General features: G+C 44.5%; 1 long non-coding RNA gene across 1 annotated transcript in view; it reads right to left on the bottom strand.

Annotated features, from left to right (window-relative positions):
• Positions 1-14,659, bottom strand: part of LOC147100276 (uncharacterized) — a 50,659-nt gene extending 36,000 nt beyond the window's left edge. Inside the window, exon 1 of the long non-coding RNA XR_015073704.1 lies at positions 14,421-14,659. This is a non-coding gene — a long non-coding RNA (uncharacterized LOC147100276). The remainder of the gene's footprint in view (positions 1-14,420) is intronic.
• Between the last annotated feature and the right edge of the window lie 1,868 nt (positions 14,660-16,527).

Below are 16,527 nucleotides of genomic sequence, written 5' to 3'. Positions count from 1 at the left end.
AAGGCTACAGAGGTGGTCCCTTTTTCTAGGGTCACACCAATACAACATAGAATACAAAGGATCAAAACAGCATGGGAATGCTGACGGGTTATCGCGCCTACCATTGCCAACGGTAGAAGAAGCACCTACCGTAGACCCAGTGGAGATTTTCCACTCTACCATAGTCGAATGTCTACCAGTAACAAATTCTGCCATTGAAAGGGAAACTAGAAATGACCCGACTCTCTCACGAGTCTACGATTTAACAGTGAAGGGATGGCCAGCACATGGCGAACCACTGCTGCCAGCATTCTCGCAAAGAAGAGAACAGCTGTCAGTGTGCCGAGGAACCTTGATGTGTGGATCCAGAGTAGTGATTCCACCCAAACTCCAGGATAAAGTTCTAAAGGAGCTTCACGAGGGGCATCTGGGTGGAGTGAAAATGAAGAACCTAGCCAGGGCGTTTGTATGGTGGCCAGGTATCGATGGAGACATCGAAGAAATGACCAAGAGCTGCCTAGGATGCCAGAAGGTCCAAAACGCTCCACCACAAGCCCCTCTACATCCATGGGAGTGGCCCTCATCTCCCTGGCAAAGGGTACACATCGACTCTGCTGGTCCATTTATGGACTCAATGTTCTTAATCGCAGTTGATGCACACTCCAAGTGGCTGGTGGTAATAAAGATGTCCTCCACCACCGCGGAAAAAACCATCACAGTATTAAGGACCATATTTGCCAGGAATGGGCTGCCGGAACAGATCTGTTCTGATAATGGACCGCAATTTGTGTCCGAAGAATTCAGGAAGTTCTTAAAAAACAATGGGGTTAAGCACTACACGTCCGCCCCATACCACCCTGCCACCAATGGATTGGCTGAAAGGTTTGTCCAGACCTTCAAGAAGGCCATAAAGGCCATGGGTAATGAAGACATAAAACTTCAGCACAAGGTGGATAACTTCTTGTTCGCATACAGGAATGCAACACATATGGTTACAAACCAAACTCCCGCCATGATGTTCTTCAATAGAAGCCTAAGATGCCGGCTGGATTTGATCAAGCCAAACATCAGAAGGGACGTGGAGAACCGGCAATTTCAAGGCATGAATGAAAGGCCAACTAGAACCTTCCAGATAGGTCAACAAGTTTTGGCCCGGGACTACCGTACCGAGAAATGGCAGCCTGGAACTATCTGCACACGACTAGGACCGCTGATGTATACCGTAGACATCGGAGAAAGCATAATAAGGCGCCATGCTGACCAAGTCACAGAGTCATCCGAAAAGGGACAACCTACACCACAACTCTATACGCCTAACGATGAAGTAGAGATACCCATATCTACCTCCGATCCGGTGATACTGGAACCCGATGAACCCGACACTGGCATTCAAGCCGAATCAGCCTTGCCAAAAGAACCTACTACACCACCAGAAACTACTACACCACCAAGGCGTTATCCGGACCGAGTCAGGAAGCCTCCAGAGAGACTGACTTATAATTAATTAACTGCAGCTATGTGTAGATTATTTTTCTTGTAACATGTAATTAATGATTACTTAAAATATTATGTACTGGTTGGCTAAAAGGGGAGGAATTGTAGTGTATGTGCCTTTAAGAGCCCCATGTGTACTGTAATGCCGGTAATGGCCACTCGGGCTATATAAGCCTGTATATTGTGTTGTATCAGTTAGTTCCCCTCCAGACCTTGTTTAGTAAACACCTGTGAAACCAACTCCTGTCTTCAGTGTCTCTATCAACACACGGACACAACAAAACCTGTCTGCCTCGCTACCTCTCTTTCCTCTTTTAAGACGCTTCTTAAAACCTACCCCTTTGACCAAGCTTTTGGCCAGCTGCCTTAATTTATCCTTATGTAGCTCAGTGTCAAATTTTTTGTCTTAAAATAGTCCTGTGAAGCGCCTTGGGACGTTTTACTACGTTAAAGGTGCTATATAAATACAAGTTGTTGTTGTTGTTTTAGTCTCTGAAGTTGTTTTTTTCCTCTCCCAAATTCTCTCCTCTTTTTGTTCTTGGACCTCAGCTCTGGAGTCAGAAGGTTATAGATTCAAATCCTGCTACATAAAGTAGGCTTAAATTTCAATAAAGTGTGAGAGTGCTCTGTGGCCGGAGATCCTTTGAATAAGATATTAAGGGGGAAAAATTCGTTCGCAACCATTTTGGGTTGCTAACATTGCCTGGGCGCTAAATTTAGCGCCCGTTGAAAAATAGCGCCGGCGATCGCTAACTTCAGTTTTAGCGCCCCCAAGAGGGAGGTGGAGCACTAATTCAAGCTACCCCAGCGCGACATGCACCACATGCCAGGTGCAGCAGAAAAACATTCAAATGAAGTGACCGTCCATTATTCTACGTGGCGACTGGAGGTGCACAGAGCGTTGCAGATGCAGCCATTTTAGCACTGGGCAGCGCCGCCACCATTTTATCGGCTCTGCAATCTTGGTGTTAAGCTTTGCCTGCTGGGAGCGCATATGGGGGAATTTGGGCACGTGTCCCGGGCTCCCAAGGGTTACATTACGAGGAGAGGTTACACAAATTAGGGTTGTATTCCCAAGAATTTAGAAAGGTAAGGCGTGATTTGATTGAAGTTTTCAAGATATTAAGGGGAACAGATAGGGTAGATAGAGAGAAACTATTTCCACTGGTTGGCGGACTAGGGAGCATAGTCTAAAAATTAGAGCCAGACCTTTCAGGAGTGAAATTAGGAAACACTTCTACACACAAAGGGTGGTAGAAGTTTGGAAATGGCAATTGATGCTCGATCAATTGTTAATTTTAAATCTGAGATTGATAGATTTTTGTTAACCAAAGGTATTAAGGGATATGATGGGGCAAAGGCAGGTATATGGAGTTAGGTCGCAGATCAGCCCTGATCTCATTGAATGGCGGAACAGGCTCGAGGGGCTGAATGGCCTCCTCCTGTTCCTATGTCATCTATGCTAAATGGAGCGCACTCATATTCCTGATCTTTACTCCTTGCCGGGCAGGTGTAGTGTCCGTGTGTAGATAAAGACACTGAAGACAGGAGTTGGTTCATAGGTATTTACTAAGCAAGTCTGGGGGGGGTTTCTAAAGGATATACACAATACACAGGCTTATATAGCCCAAGTGGCAATTACCGGCATTACGCACACCTGGAGCTCTTAAAGGCACATACACCACAATTCCTCCCCTTCTAGCTAACTAGTACATCATATTTTAAGTAATTATTAATTACATGTTATATGCAAAATAATATACATTGCTGTATTAATTAATTATAAGTTAGTCTCTCAGGAGGCTTCCTGACTCGGTCCGGATAATGCCTCGGGGGTGTAGTAGTTTCTGGTGGTGTAGTAGGTTCTTCTGGCAAGGCTGATTTGGCTTGAAGGCCAGTGTCGGGTTCATCGGGCTCCAGTATCACCGGATTGGAGGTAGATATGGGTATCTCTACTTCATCGTTAGATGTATAGAGTGGTGGTGTAGGTTGTCCCTTTTCGGATGACTTGATGATTTGGTCAGCATGGCACCTTATTATGCTGTCTCCGATGTCCACGGTATACATCAGTGGTCCTAATCGTGTGCAGATAGTTCCAGGCTGCCATTTCTCGGTACGGTAGTCCCGGGCCAAAACCGGTTGGCCTATCTGGAAGGCCCTAGTTGGCCTTTCATTCATGCCCTGAAACTGCCGGTTCTCCACGTCCCTTCGGATGTTGGGCTTGACCAAATCCAGCCGGCATCTTAGGTTTCTATTGCAGAACATCATGGCGGGAGTTTGGTTAGTAACCATATGCGTTGCATTCCTATATGCAAATAAGAAGTTATCCACCTTGTGCTGAAGTTTTATGTCTTCATTACCCATGGCCTTGATGGCCTTCTTGAAGGTCTGGACAAACCTTTCAGCCAATCCATTGGTGGCGGGATGGTATGGGGCGGACGTGTAGTGCTTTACCCCATTGTTCTTTAAGAACTTTCTGAATTCTTCGGACATAAATTGCGGTCCATTATCAGAACATATCTGCTCCGGCAGCCCATTCCTGGCAAATATGGTCCTTAATACTGTGATGGTTTTTTCCGTGGTGGTGGAGGACATCTTTATTACCTCCGGCCACTTGGAGTGTGCATCAACTGCGATTAAGAACATTGAGTCCATAAATGGACCAGCAAAGTCGATGTGCACCCTTTGCCAGGGAGATGAAGGCCACTCCCATGGATGTAGAGGGGCCTGTGGCGGAGCATTTTGGACCTTCTGGCATCCTAGGCAGCTCTTGGTCATGTCTTCGATGTCTCCATCGATACCTGGCCACCATACAAACGCCCTAGCTAGGTTCTTCATTTTCACTCCACCCAGATGCCCCTCGTGAAGCTCCTTTAGCACTTTATCCTGGAGTTTGGGTGGAATCACCACTCTGGATCCACACATCAAGGTTCCTCGGCACACTGACAGCTGTTCTCTTCTTTGCGAGAATGCTGGCAACAGTGGTTCGCCATGTGCTGGCCATCCCTTCACTGTTAAATCGTAGACCCGTGAGAGAGTAGGGTCATTTCTTGTCTCCCTTTCAATGGCAGAATTTGTCACCGGCAGACATTCCACTATGGTAGAGTGGAATATCTCTACTGGGTCTACTGTAGGTGCCTCTTCTATCGTTGGCAACGGTAGGCGTGATAAACCGTCAGCATTCCCATGCTGTTTTGACCCTTTGTATTCAATGTTGTGTTGGTGTGCCCCTAAAAAAAGGGACCACCTCTGTAGTCTTTGTGCCGTCATAATGGGGACACCTTTTTTAGGGTTGAATATGGAGATGAGGGGTTGATGGTCAGTCAGCAAGGTAAATTTTTGTCCATGTAGGTAATGGTTGAATTTCTTCACTCCCCATACCAGGCTGAGTGCTTCCCTGTCTATCTGGGCATAGTTACGCTCAGCTGAGTTCAATGAGTGTGACGCAAAAGCTATCGGCCGTTCCGAGCCATCAGGGAATCTATGGGACAATACTGCTCCTATGCCGTAAGGGGATGCATCGCACGCCAGTCTGATTGGTAGTGATGGGTTTTAATGAGCCAAAATTTTCTCGGATGTGATTAAGTCTTTACATTTATGGAAGGCACGTTTACAGTCTTCGTTCCATTTCCAAATCACTCCTGTCTGTAGAAGATCATTAAGAGGGTGTAGAATAGTTGATAAGTTCGGTAAAAATTTATGATAGTAATTTATTAATCCCAGGAATGACCTTAATTGTGAAACATTTTCAGGTGCTGGGGCTTTTATAACTGCTTCAATTTTTTCAGGTGACTTATGCAACCCTTCCTTATTAATTATGTGGCCACAATATGATATCTGATTTTGGAAAAATTCGCACTTGGGGCGATTTGCTCGTAGGCCCCGTTCTTTCAGCCTAGTGAGCACCTGCTCCAAAATGGCAAGGTGCTCGTTGTCATTTTCTCCTGTTATAAGGATGTCGTCTAGGTAGCATTGAGTCCCCGGAATCCCTTGCAGGACTTGCTCCATAGCTCTTTGCCAGATAGCTGGAGCTGATGCTATTCCAAAAACCAGTTGATTGTACTGGTACAGGCCTTTGTGTGTGTTTATTGTGAGATACTTTTTAGAGGTCTCCTCAACCTCCATCTGTAGATATGCCTGTGCCAAGTCAATTTTTGTGAAACGTTTCCCTCCGGATAGTGAGGCGAAAATATCTTCTATCCTCGGAAGAGGATACTGTACCGTGTGAAGGACCGGGTTTACAGTCACCTTAAAGTCCCCACAGATGCAAATTTTTTTCTGTTCCTCAGAGTTATTTTTCAATGTTTTTTTCATGACTGGAACGATGGGTGTTGCCCATTCGCTCCAATCTATTTTGGATAATACGCCTGCCTTTTCCAAATTCTTCAGCTCTGCCTCGACTGCCGGACGTATTGCGTATGGCACCGGTCTTGCCTTAAAAATTTTTGGAATTGCTGTATCTTCCACTTTTATTGAGGCGGTGATGCCTTTCAAGGTTCCTAGTTTCTCTTGAAACACTTCTTTGGCGTTGGCCAAGATGTCTTTTAATTGTTCAGGTATGATGTCATCATTGTTTTTTTCCTTACTGGTCACCGTCAGTGCCTGAATGGAGTGCCAGTCTAAACGTATCTTCCTTATCCATTCACGTCCCAACAACGGTGGGCCACCATCTTGTAGAATGTATAAATACAACTTTTGTATTTCTTTGCCGTTGTATACCACAGGCACCCTTATTTTTCCTTTGGGGTAGACTTTCTGCCCCGTATATGTTTTTAAGATAATGGATGTGTCTTTTAGAGGTATATGCGAAAATAGCCTCTCGTAATCTCGTTGATTTATTACGGTTAGAGCTGATCCTGTATCTAGCTCCATTTTAACTGGGGACCCTGCTATTGTGAGGGTAACCCAAATGGTTTGGTAATCCTCTTTGGCAAGTACATTATGTAATTTGAGACAGCTTAGTCTCTTGTTTCCGGAGTCGCTATCGCTATTCTGGTCTTCGGAGCTACTGTCCGCCATCATTTGTACCTTCCTGTACTTTTCTTTATTGATTCTTTGTTTTCTGTCAGTGGATTTATTTTGTCCAGATTGGCATACCCGTACAATGTGTCCAATCTTACCACATTGCCTGCATGCTTTGCCCTTGAACCAGCAGTCCCTCTGGTTATGGGTGGATCTGCCACAGCGATAACATCTTCCGAACTCCTGTGTCATTTTATGGGTGCCGAAGTCCTGTGTCTCATGTTGTATCTCTGCAGCTCCTTTTGCTGCTGCTTCGTATGATACAGCCATACTGAAAGCTTTGTCCAATGTTAAATCTTTTTCAGAAAGCAGTCTTTTTTGTGTTCCTTCACTTAAGAGACCGCAAACAAATTTGTCTCGAAGATAATCCGATAGTCCTGCTCCGAATTGGCAGTACTTTGATAGCTTTCTTAATTCGGTGAGGTAATCAGCGTTACTTTCATTCTTGTGTTGATTTCTCTTGAAGAACTTGAATCGTTCCGCTGTCAGCAGCGGTGTTGGGTTTAAATGCTCCTGCAGGGTATCAATAATTTCTTTAAAAGTCTTGTCCTTTGGTTTGGCTGGAGTGATTAAATTTCGTAACAGCTCGTATGTCTTCGCGCCCATTAAGTTCAGAAGTACTGAAGCTTTTTTTTCATCTGTTATTCCATTTGCAGTGCAATAAACCTCTACTCTTTCCACGTATGTGGTCCAATCTTCTATTTCGCCATCAAAAGCCTCAATATTACCAGATTTAGGCATTTCAGAAAAGATATGGTGCTTCCCGCGCTTTTTTTTTCTCTCTGTAGCAACGATATGGCGCTTCCCGCGCTTTCCCGCCGCTGCTACCGATAACACTGTTGGAGACTCGTTCCCGACGGAGGTCTAAACGCTGACCTGCTTGCCGCGCCGGCCGTCTCTCGAGTGCACCCTCCCAGTCCGTTATTGCTTGCCTCCGATTTCGCTGCCTGTCTCAGCTGTAGAGCCCGCCACTGGAGCTCCAGCCTGACGCTCAGGAAGGATTAGCGCAGTACCTGTCACCAGCTTGGCCAGCTGGTGAAACCACAGTTTCTCTTACTTCCTTGAGTCTTCTGGACGCTGGAGGAATCGATGTCCTTGAGGTGCTACCGAATTGCAGGTAAGTCCGTTTCCACTTCGTCGCCACTGTAGTGTCCGTGTGTAGATAAAGACACTGAAGACAGGAGTTGGTTCATAGGTATTTACTAAGCAAGTCTGGGGGGGGTTTCTAAAGGATATACACAATACACAGGCTTATATAGCCCAAGTGGCAATTACCGGCATTACGCACACCTGGAGCTCTTAAAGGCACATACACCATAATTGCTCTTAAAGGCACATACACCACAGCAGGAGTCACACTGGGACTGTGAATGTGCAAAATTATCCCCTGCATAGAAAAGCTCTTTCTCTGTTGACCCGTCGATGTTGGGTTGTCCTGTCTCTGTTGCACTCGCCCGATCTGGAGCTGTGTGTCACAGATCTCAAGGCCTCGTGACAATTTTTTCTGGTCTGTTTTTTTGGGTGAAATTATTTAAATTCCAAAGATGGCAATTAAAAAAGTAATAATGGTTAACCCATAAACCACGTGAGGAATATTAATCAAATGCTATCAGATGAATCTTTAACCCCTCATTTTACCCCAAGTCCTCTTAAGGGAACTGGCTTAAGATTGACCACAATATCCCAGGGTTATTAGATGCCTAATTTTGTGGCCTGCTTTCAACCTATGTAACAGCAACCAGATTAGTTAATGATTGCAGTTAAACAAACCGAACTTACTACTTGTTAAATGCAGTACACTATTGGGGATGAAATTGGACACGGCCGGATTCGCCTCAGTCGCCCGTTATACCACAGGTCCAATACTCAATCAGTGGAGCTAAATATGGAACTGAACTATTTCGAAGAAGAGCAGAGGAGTTCTCCCCGGTGTCCTGGCCAACATTTATCCTCAACCAGCAGATTATCTGGTCATCATCGCCTTACTGTTTGTGGGGCCTTGCTGTGCGCAAATTGGTTTCCTATATTACAACAATGACTACCCTTGGTACTGTATTGTTATAATGGAACTCGGCTAATTTGGCTTCTGAAAAGCGTTCATGTTTAGCTCCTTCAATCGAGAGCAAAGAAGGGAGAGAGAGAGATACGGATACAGTCAGTTTGTTCAAGTGACCAGTTTCAAGACCTTGGGACTGAAACTGGGAGTCCTGCCGATAGGATGTTCAACAAGGACATTACAACCTATGTGAAAGAATGTTGATGTATGTATGTTGTAGAGAAATGTAAACTTGAGTACGTAAGAATCGGCTGAAGGACTATGCATTGACCGGCGACCACCATATAAGGCAAAGCCATTTCCAGTTTGATAAGGAGAAACCAGTGTATAAAAAAATAAGCTTTTGTGTTAAGTTTTAGAAGGAGCGTATGCCGACATTCAAATCTGCTGACAAAACTCCGCTTGTAAATTACGTTATACTCTGTAGAAATTATACTCTGCTTTTAGATTGATTTTTTTTGTTAAAGTAGAAAAACTAAAGTGATTATGATGATAAAACTGAATTCGTTAGTTCTCAAGTGAACAACGGAAGATTGTTTAAAACAACATACTGTAATGCTCTAAACGCTTGGTGCTTTCAATTTTGTTTTACCATTGTTCTCCCCTTGCCTTTACGCATGAAAGACTGAAACTCTTAGGGGCACCAGCTTATTTACATAAATTACTGGGGAAGGCACTGTATAAATTACAAGTCTGTCTTTCTTTCAGTCACTGCTGGTTATTATTCATGTGCTATCCTTGACAATGAATGTTTGTTTGTGGGATGTTTGACCATGGTGAGCATCGCAATTGCCCTCGGCTCCCCTGGGAGAGGAGAGTTGTCCTGATCACTATAAAGTGACTGCTTTTATTCAGTCACAGAATGTGGGCATCGCTGGTAATGCCAGCATTTATTGTCCACCCCTGATTGCCCTTTGATACAACTGAGTGGCTTGCTAGGTCATTTCAGAGGGCTGTTAAGAGTCTGGAGTCACATATAGAGCAGGGTTTCCTTCCCTAAAGGGCATTAGTGAAGCAGATAGATTTTTACGACAATCTGGTAATTTCATGGTCGCCATTACGGAGACAAACTTTTTATTCCAGATTTATTTATTAACTAAATTTAAATTCCCCAGCTGCTGTGGTGGGATTTGAACTCAAGTCTGGTGGATCATTTGTCCAGGCCCCTGGATTACTGGTCCAGCGACTTTACCACTATGCAACCATACCCTGCTGTTGGCTTCACCTATGTCTGCAAATAAGAGCTTTTAGAAGGAGACTCTTTGCAAGTGTTCAGGCCTGGAAACATGGGCTGATTTTTATTTCCCCTCCCTGCTGCACTGTCGGAGGTGCCGTCTTTCGGATGGGACGTTAAACCGAGGCCCCGTCTGCCCTCTTAGGTGGACATTAAAGATCCCACAGCACTATTTCGAAGAAGAGCAGGGGAGTTATCCCTGGGGTCCTGGCCAATATTTATCCCTCAATCAACATCACTAAAAACAGATTATCTGGTCATTATCATATTGCTGTTTGTGGGAACTTGCAGTGCTCAAATGGACTGCCACGTTTCCTACATTACAACAGTGACTCCACTTCAAAAAAAGTACTTCATCGGCTGTAAAGCGCTTTGAGACGTCCGGTGGTTGTGAAAAGTGTTATATAAGTGCAAACCTGTCAGTCTGTCTTTCTTTCTCTTTCTTTCTTTCTCTCTCTCCCTCACTCTCTTCCTCTCCCTTTCTTTCTTTCTATCTACTATCTATCTATCTATCTTTCTCTCTCTCTTTCTTTCTCTCTTTTTACCTCTCTTTCTTTCTCCCTCACTTTCTCCCTCTCTTTCTCCCTCTCTTTCTCTCTCTCTTTCTCCCTCTCTTTCTCTCTCTCTCTCTCTCTCTTTCTCTCTCTCTGTCTTTCTTTCTTTCTTTCTTTCTTTCTCTCTTTCTTCCTCTCTCTCTTTCTCTCTCCCAAAGAGCATTAGACGAACTGTAACATCCATAACATAACAGTTACATTTTGCATTTTTTCTGTCCTGCTGCAGTTGTGGTTTAAGTTCTGAAGAGCACATTGAACATACCGCGCGCTATCTGCAGTGTCAGGGAACCTCGGGGGGGGCGATAATTCCTTCCATCAACAATTTCATTCCTTTTACTGATTTATTGTCTTTAGGGCAGAGAGCTGCTGCAATGAACATTTCAACTTTTGTGTGTTTGCCCTTTCTTTCACTATAATAAGACCATTCTGACCCATTTTGCTGAACCTTGAGAGCAATGAATCTACCAAAAGGCCAAATTCATAAACTATCTTATTGTGCTTGTACTTTAAGCATCTAGTAAAGATGCCTCATTTTCAGTGAAACAGTTGCATACTTTTATTTACTGGTTATATGAGATCTCCCTCAATGGATCAGTAGGTGAATGCACTGCTGGGTGCCCAACAGACCAGCATGGTTCCCTGATCATTGCCGAGTTGAGTAGATTGGGCCTATACTCTCTGGAGCTTAGAAGAATGAGAGGTGATCTCATTGAAACATATTGGCCCAGAACTTGGTGTCGGGGGCTTGCCGCGCGTGCAAGCCCCCGATCTGCACTCACCCTGCGCGCTGACATCTGAAGCCCGGGCCTGCTTGCATTTCCTGTCACAGGCCCGGTTCAGATGTCGGCGCGCTGTGCTTACCTGATCCAGCGGCGTAGTTAGTGCGATGTGCCGGCTGGGATCAGGTGAGCACTGTACAACCAATCAGGGGAGGGGAAGGTTCATTCATGAGTTTGAGAGTAAGAACTGTCAAACTCATGAAAACTACAGGGGCCCAAAACACTATTTAAACTTTAAATAAAAATTTAAAAAACATCCCAATCATTAAATTAAGTATAAATAAGTTTAAAAAAATAATTTAAACAATAATTTTTTTTTTTGAAAAAAATAAATTTTTAATAAAAAGGGTCTAAAACTAAACTTACCTTATTGTAGATTCTTTAAAATAATAAACCTGTGGAAAAAAACATTCTAAATTACACTAAAACACCACTTACCTGTAAAAATAAATACTTACGTGTGCTTTTTACAAGCGTAAAGACCGGAGGCCTTTACACATGCGCAAATCCCCCAAAACAGAGGAAATCCAAGATGCACGCGCTGCCCCCTATAGCGCACGCGCTAGCCTCTTCAACTCTTGGGTTAGAGGAGAGGAAATGCCGGTTTTCAGCGCATGCGCTGTGCATGCTGAAAACCGGCATTTCCTCCGGCCAGACGCGTGAGTACCCCTTCCGTACTCACGCGTTTGGGGAGGAATTACTGCCCCATTATTCTGAGAGAGCTTGACAGGGTAGATGCTGAGAGGTTGTTTCCCCTGGCTGGAGAGTCTAGAACTAGGGGGCACAGTCTCAGGATAAGGGGTCGGCCATTTAAGACTGAGATGAGGAGGAATTTCTTCACTCAGAGGGTTGTGAATCTTTGGAATTCTCTGCCCCAGAGGGCTGTGGATGCTGAGTTGTTGAGTATATTCAAGGCTGAGATCGATAGATTTTTGGACTCTCAGGGAATCAAGGGATATGGGGATCGGGAGGGAAAGTGGAGTTGAGGTCGATGATCAGCCATGATCTTATTGAATGGCGGAGCAGGCTCGAGGGGCCGTATGGCCGACTCCTGCTCCTAATTCTTATGTTCTTACGTATTCCTATGAGTTAACAGATCTCAGCCAGGGTGGCATTTTGCTGTAATTGACCTCAACATTACCTGGGCTAAAAGAGAATCAAAAAGGGTTTCCTGCTTCTGATTACTAATCGGTGATCCTTGTTGGAAATGTCTGCTGTGCGCACAACAGATGAGGACAGGGTCAGGTTCAGCTCTGATGCCTCTCCCATGGTCCAATAGCCTTGCTGACATTCACCAATGAAGATTGGCTACTTGAGTGAGGTTTGGTACTGGTTAGCCTGGCATCCATCATGTTGAAACCCATCACCGTGTTTAAGGGAGTCTGAACCGAGCTGTCGAGTTTCTGTCTCTGCCCGCTTGGTATACGTCAAGGGAGCTTAGGTTGGCAAATCCAGGGCTCAGGGAACCCCAGGTGCAGGCAGGTAGCATTGCTAGAAGCATGCAGACTATCAACAGAGTCCTGGGAAAATTCCCATTACTTGTCCAGCCAGGACTACTGTACGTGAAATTATATAGAATGTACAGCACAGAAACAGGCCATGCGGCCCAACAGGTCCAAGCAGATGATTATGCTCCACGCAAACCTCCTCCCACCCTTCAACCCCCACTGACAGTGTGTGAAGGTCAGGTGAGGGCAGAATCAGTCTTGGCTGTGAGGTCCCTGCAGTGGAATAGCCTGACAACACTCAGTGCCAATGTCAAATATGAAGAATTGCCATTTGATGAGGCATTAGAGGAGAACAGGTGTCTTCAGAACTGTGCCCCGGGAAGGAGTCACTGCTTGAGGAGGGGACGGGAGAAAACTGATGGAAAAGAAACAATGGGGGTTAGATCCTATAAGGGGCTATTGTCCCCACAAAAGGTAGGTGGTTTTTTTTGTTTGAAAAGAAAGACTTGCATTTCTATAGCGCCTTTCATGACCACCGGATGCCCCAAAGCGCTTTACAGCCAATTAAGTACTTTTTGAAGTATAGTCGCTGTTGTAATGTAGGAAATGCAGCAGCCAATTTCCACACAGCAAGATCCCAACAAACAGCAATGTGATAATGACCAAACAACCTGTTTTGGTGATGTTAATTGAGGGATAAATATTAGCCAGGACACCAGGGATAACTCCCCTGCTCTTCTTTGAAATAGTGCCCATGGGATCTTTTACGTCCACCTGAGAGAGCAGATGAGGCCTCGGTTGAACATCTCATCTGAAAGACGGCACCTCCGACAGTGCGGCACTCCCTCAGCACTGCACTGGGAGTGTCAGCCTAGATTTTTGTGCTCAAGTCTCTGGAGTGGGACTTGAACCCGCAACCTTCCTGACTCAGAGGCGAGGGTACTACCAATTGAGTCACGCTTGACACACACTAAGGAACATTCAAAATTGACAGGCAGGAAAAGACCAGCTGGTCCATCACACCTGCCCACACCATGGTGGCCAGAGCATCATAACTAAACACTTCTCTCCATCCTCGCAGCCATGTAATCTCCTGGGAGAGGCAAAAAGACAGAGGAAAAACCTGGGGCCAGTAAGGGAAAAAATACTCTGGAAAATTCCTCACTAACTCCCTTACCAGATCACATGCACCAAGTGTTATCTATAAGGCCATTTACCTTCTCTAACAGGAGCTCAAAGAGCTGTCTTTCTCTTGTAATTTTTTAATAAATTCATTCATGGGATGTGGGCGTCGCTGGCAAGGCCAGCATTTATTGCCCATCCCTAGTTGCCCTTGAGAAGGTGGTGGTGAGCCACCTTCTTGAACCGCTGCAGTCCGTGTGGTGAAGGTGCTCCCACGGTGCTGTTCGGGAGGGAGTTCCAGGATTTTGACCCAGCGACGATGAAGGAACGGCCGATATATTTCCAAATCCAGATGGTGTGTGACTTGGAGGGGAGCTTGGAGGTGGTGGTGTTCCCATGAGCCTGCTTTCCTTGTCCTTGTAGGTGGAAGCGGCCGCGGGTTTGGGAGCTGCTGTGATTTAGTGCCACTTACGTCATTCGCATTATGAAACAAAAATAGGTTCGCCCAAACACTTTCACAGAGACAGTGCCTTTTAAGGCTAATTGGCAGTGCATGGCTCTGAATTTTTCTACTGCACACAAACAGATCAATGATTTCCATTTTCAGATTTGAAATGTTAATCTGCCGCTGATCAAAATGGCTCAAAAAACTAATTACCGGTCTGTCCAGTGTAAATACCTCTGTCTAAGTAAGCTCTTTAACAGGAAAATTACAAGCCTAGAAAAACTCACAGTGAATCAGCCGAGCGTGAGTGCGGTATTTAGGCCAGTGATATCAATCAGCTTTCTGTTGAGAGCCACTCCAGGGAATCCAGCAACGTGCTGCCTCACAGGGCAATAGGAAGTGGACCTGCTCCTGTGATCCCACACACACAGCTCCTGGTTTCGGTCACATCTCGTTACGCCTATTCCTTGAGGTTTCATTGCATGACCTCTCACCTCCAACCGTCCCGCCTAATTAAACAGCTTTAAAACCCATCACCAATATTTTTATGACTACAGGAAACTTTCGATTAACCGGCCCCTAAATAACCGGAACGCTCTATCCACCAGCAAAATTCAGGAGTCGGTTCAGGTAACTTTTTTTTACTTTTAGTTACTTTTTTTACTCCATTTGTTGCTGTGCAAGGGTGTAGCTGAAGTTGTTGTGAAGCTACAGAGACGCTTGCAACTTGTGCCGATTGTTTTGAAGCTGCAACAGGGTTTGTTGCTTTATACGGAGCTCTGAGCTCCGTACCTTTTATTATAGCGTTCGGTTATCCGGAATTGTTGATGAACCGGCAACACGTCGGTCCCGTCCGTGCCGGGTACCAGAAAGTTTCCTGTAATAAACAAAAGTGTTTAGTGCAAAAAAACACTTTTTTTTAACAGAGTATTGACTCCACTGTGTCAGCCAATGAGTAGGAGGTGGGACAGGATTTATGGCGAGACTTAACAGCAAACAGGGTCTATCTTACAGCAAACAGAGTCTATTTAAAAGCAAACAGAGTCTATTTTACAGCAAACAGCATCTATTTTACAGCAAACAGAGTCTATTTTACAGCAAACTGTCTAGTTAAAAGCAAACAGAGTCTAGTTAAAATCAGCAGAGTCTATTTTACAGCAAACGGAGTCTAGTTAAGCAGAGTCTTTATGAACTACAGCAAACAGAACTCATGGCCGAAACTACGGTAGGGTATCCCGATAAAAGCAGGATTATTTCTCCAGCAAAATGCAGGGAGTGGATGATAGTTGCACAATACAAATGGTGTGCGTGAAAACAATCCCAGTCACTTACAGCAGTGTTTGGCAGGGGAATTACCCAATCATTTTCATTCTGGATCAACAGGACAGCAAGCAGTTCACACACTGCGACAGATCCTACACAGAAAACCAATCAAAAAGCCTTTTTGGGGATGACATATAAGTGTGGACTCGTAACTGTGGTGCTTGTAAGCTAATTAGCACTGTAAACAATGAAAAAGTGACAAGCGTGCAAATATGCCTGAACTTGTGGAAGCACCAACCAATCTGTATGTTTAGTTGAGAGACATTTTGATACGTCACAATCTGTAAGTACACCGGTAAACACAGGCGTCAGTCTTAGTTCCACAGTGGAAATGGCTGTGTGCTATGGTAAGGTTACATTCCCCCATATCCATGCTGATAATCGGGCTGAAATTCAGCAGTTGTAGTGAATGTTAGCAGCCCCGTTGGTCATGCTGTTCCAGTGCACGTAATCATCCAGGATACACAGTTAACATTTTTGCATGACTACTTTTCATCTTTGTCTTTTTTTCCTTTTCTTTCTTCACTACTAGTTGTCTCTTCAACCCATTTATGCTGTCCGATTTGAAGGGTTTCTCATGATAACATATCCCACAAATTGATTTCCCTTTGAGTGAAAAGATTCTCCCAGCTCGCCTCCTTACTCTTAGCTTTCACTGTGTCTGTCTCTTGCATTCTAAGAACTGCCATTATTCTGTTACTACAAGCAAAGAGTCAGCCAGTATAAGTTCTCATCAGGAAATGTTTGCTTGGTTGAATCTGATTCACTCACCCTTATAAGTTACACAGTTATTTTCTCAGAAACTTTAATAATGATTTCACCCCAGTGCCACTACAATTTAATACATATCTAAATCTAAATTCGACATGCACTGATGCAAAGAATCTCAATGATTTATGAATCGTCAATGTTAAGCTGAGCACTTAAAGGTAGAAACTTTGTTGGTAACTCAACGGTCGGATAACACTCCTTTTAATCTGAAAAAGAAGTAGGAATACAGGGCCAGAGAAAGGTTATACAGTAGTCCATTGATTTTAAGTCCACATTTTGGATGGAAACAGATCATTTTGT

This window comes from Somniosus microcephalus, chromosome 26 (genome assembly GCF_052327205.1).
Source record: "Somniosus microcephalus isolate GS21.2 chromosome 26, FLI_Smic_1.0, whole genome shotgun sequence".
NCBI lineage: Eukaryota > Metazoa > Chordata > Chondrichthyes > Squaliformes > Somniosidae > Somniosus > Somniosus microcephalus.
This window is presented reverse-complemented; position numbering and strand designations above follow the sequence as displayed.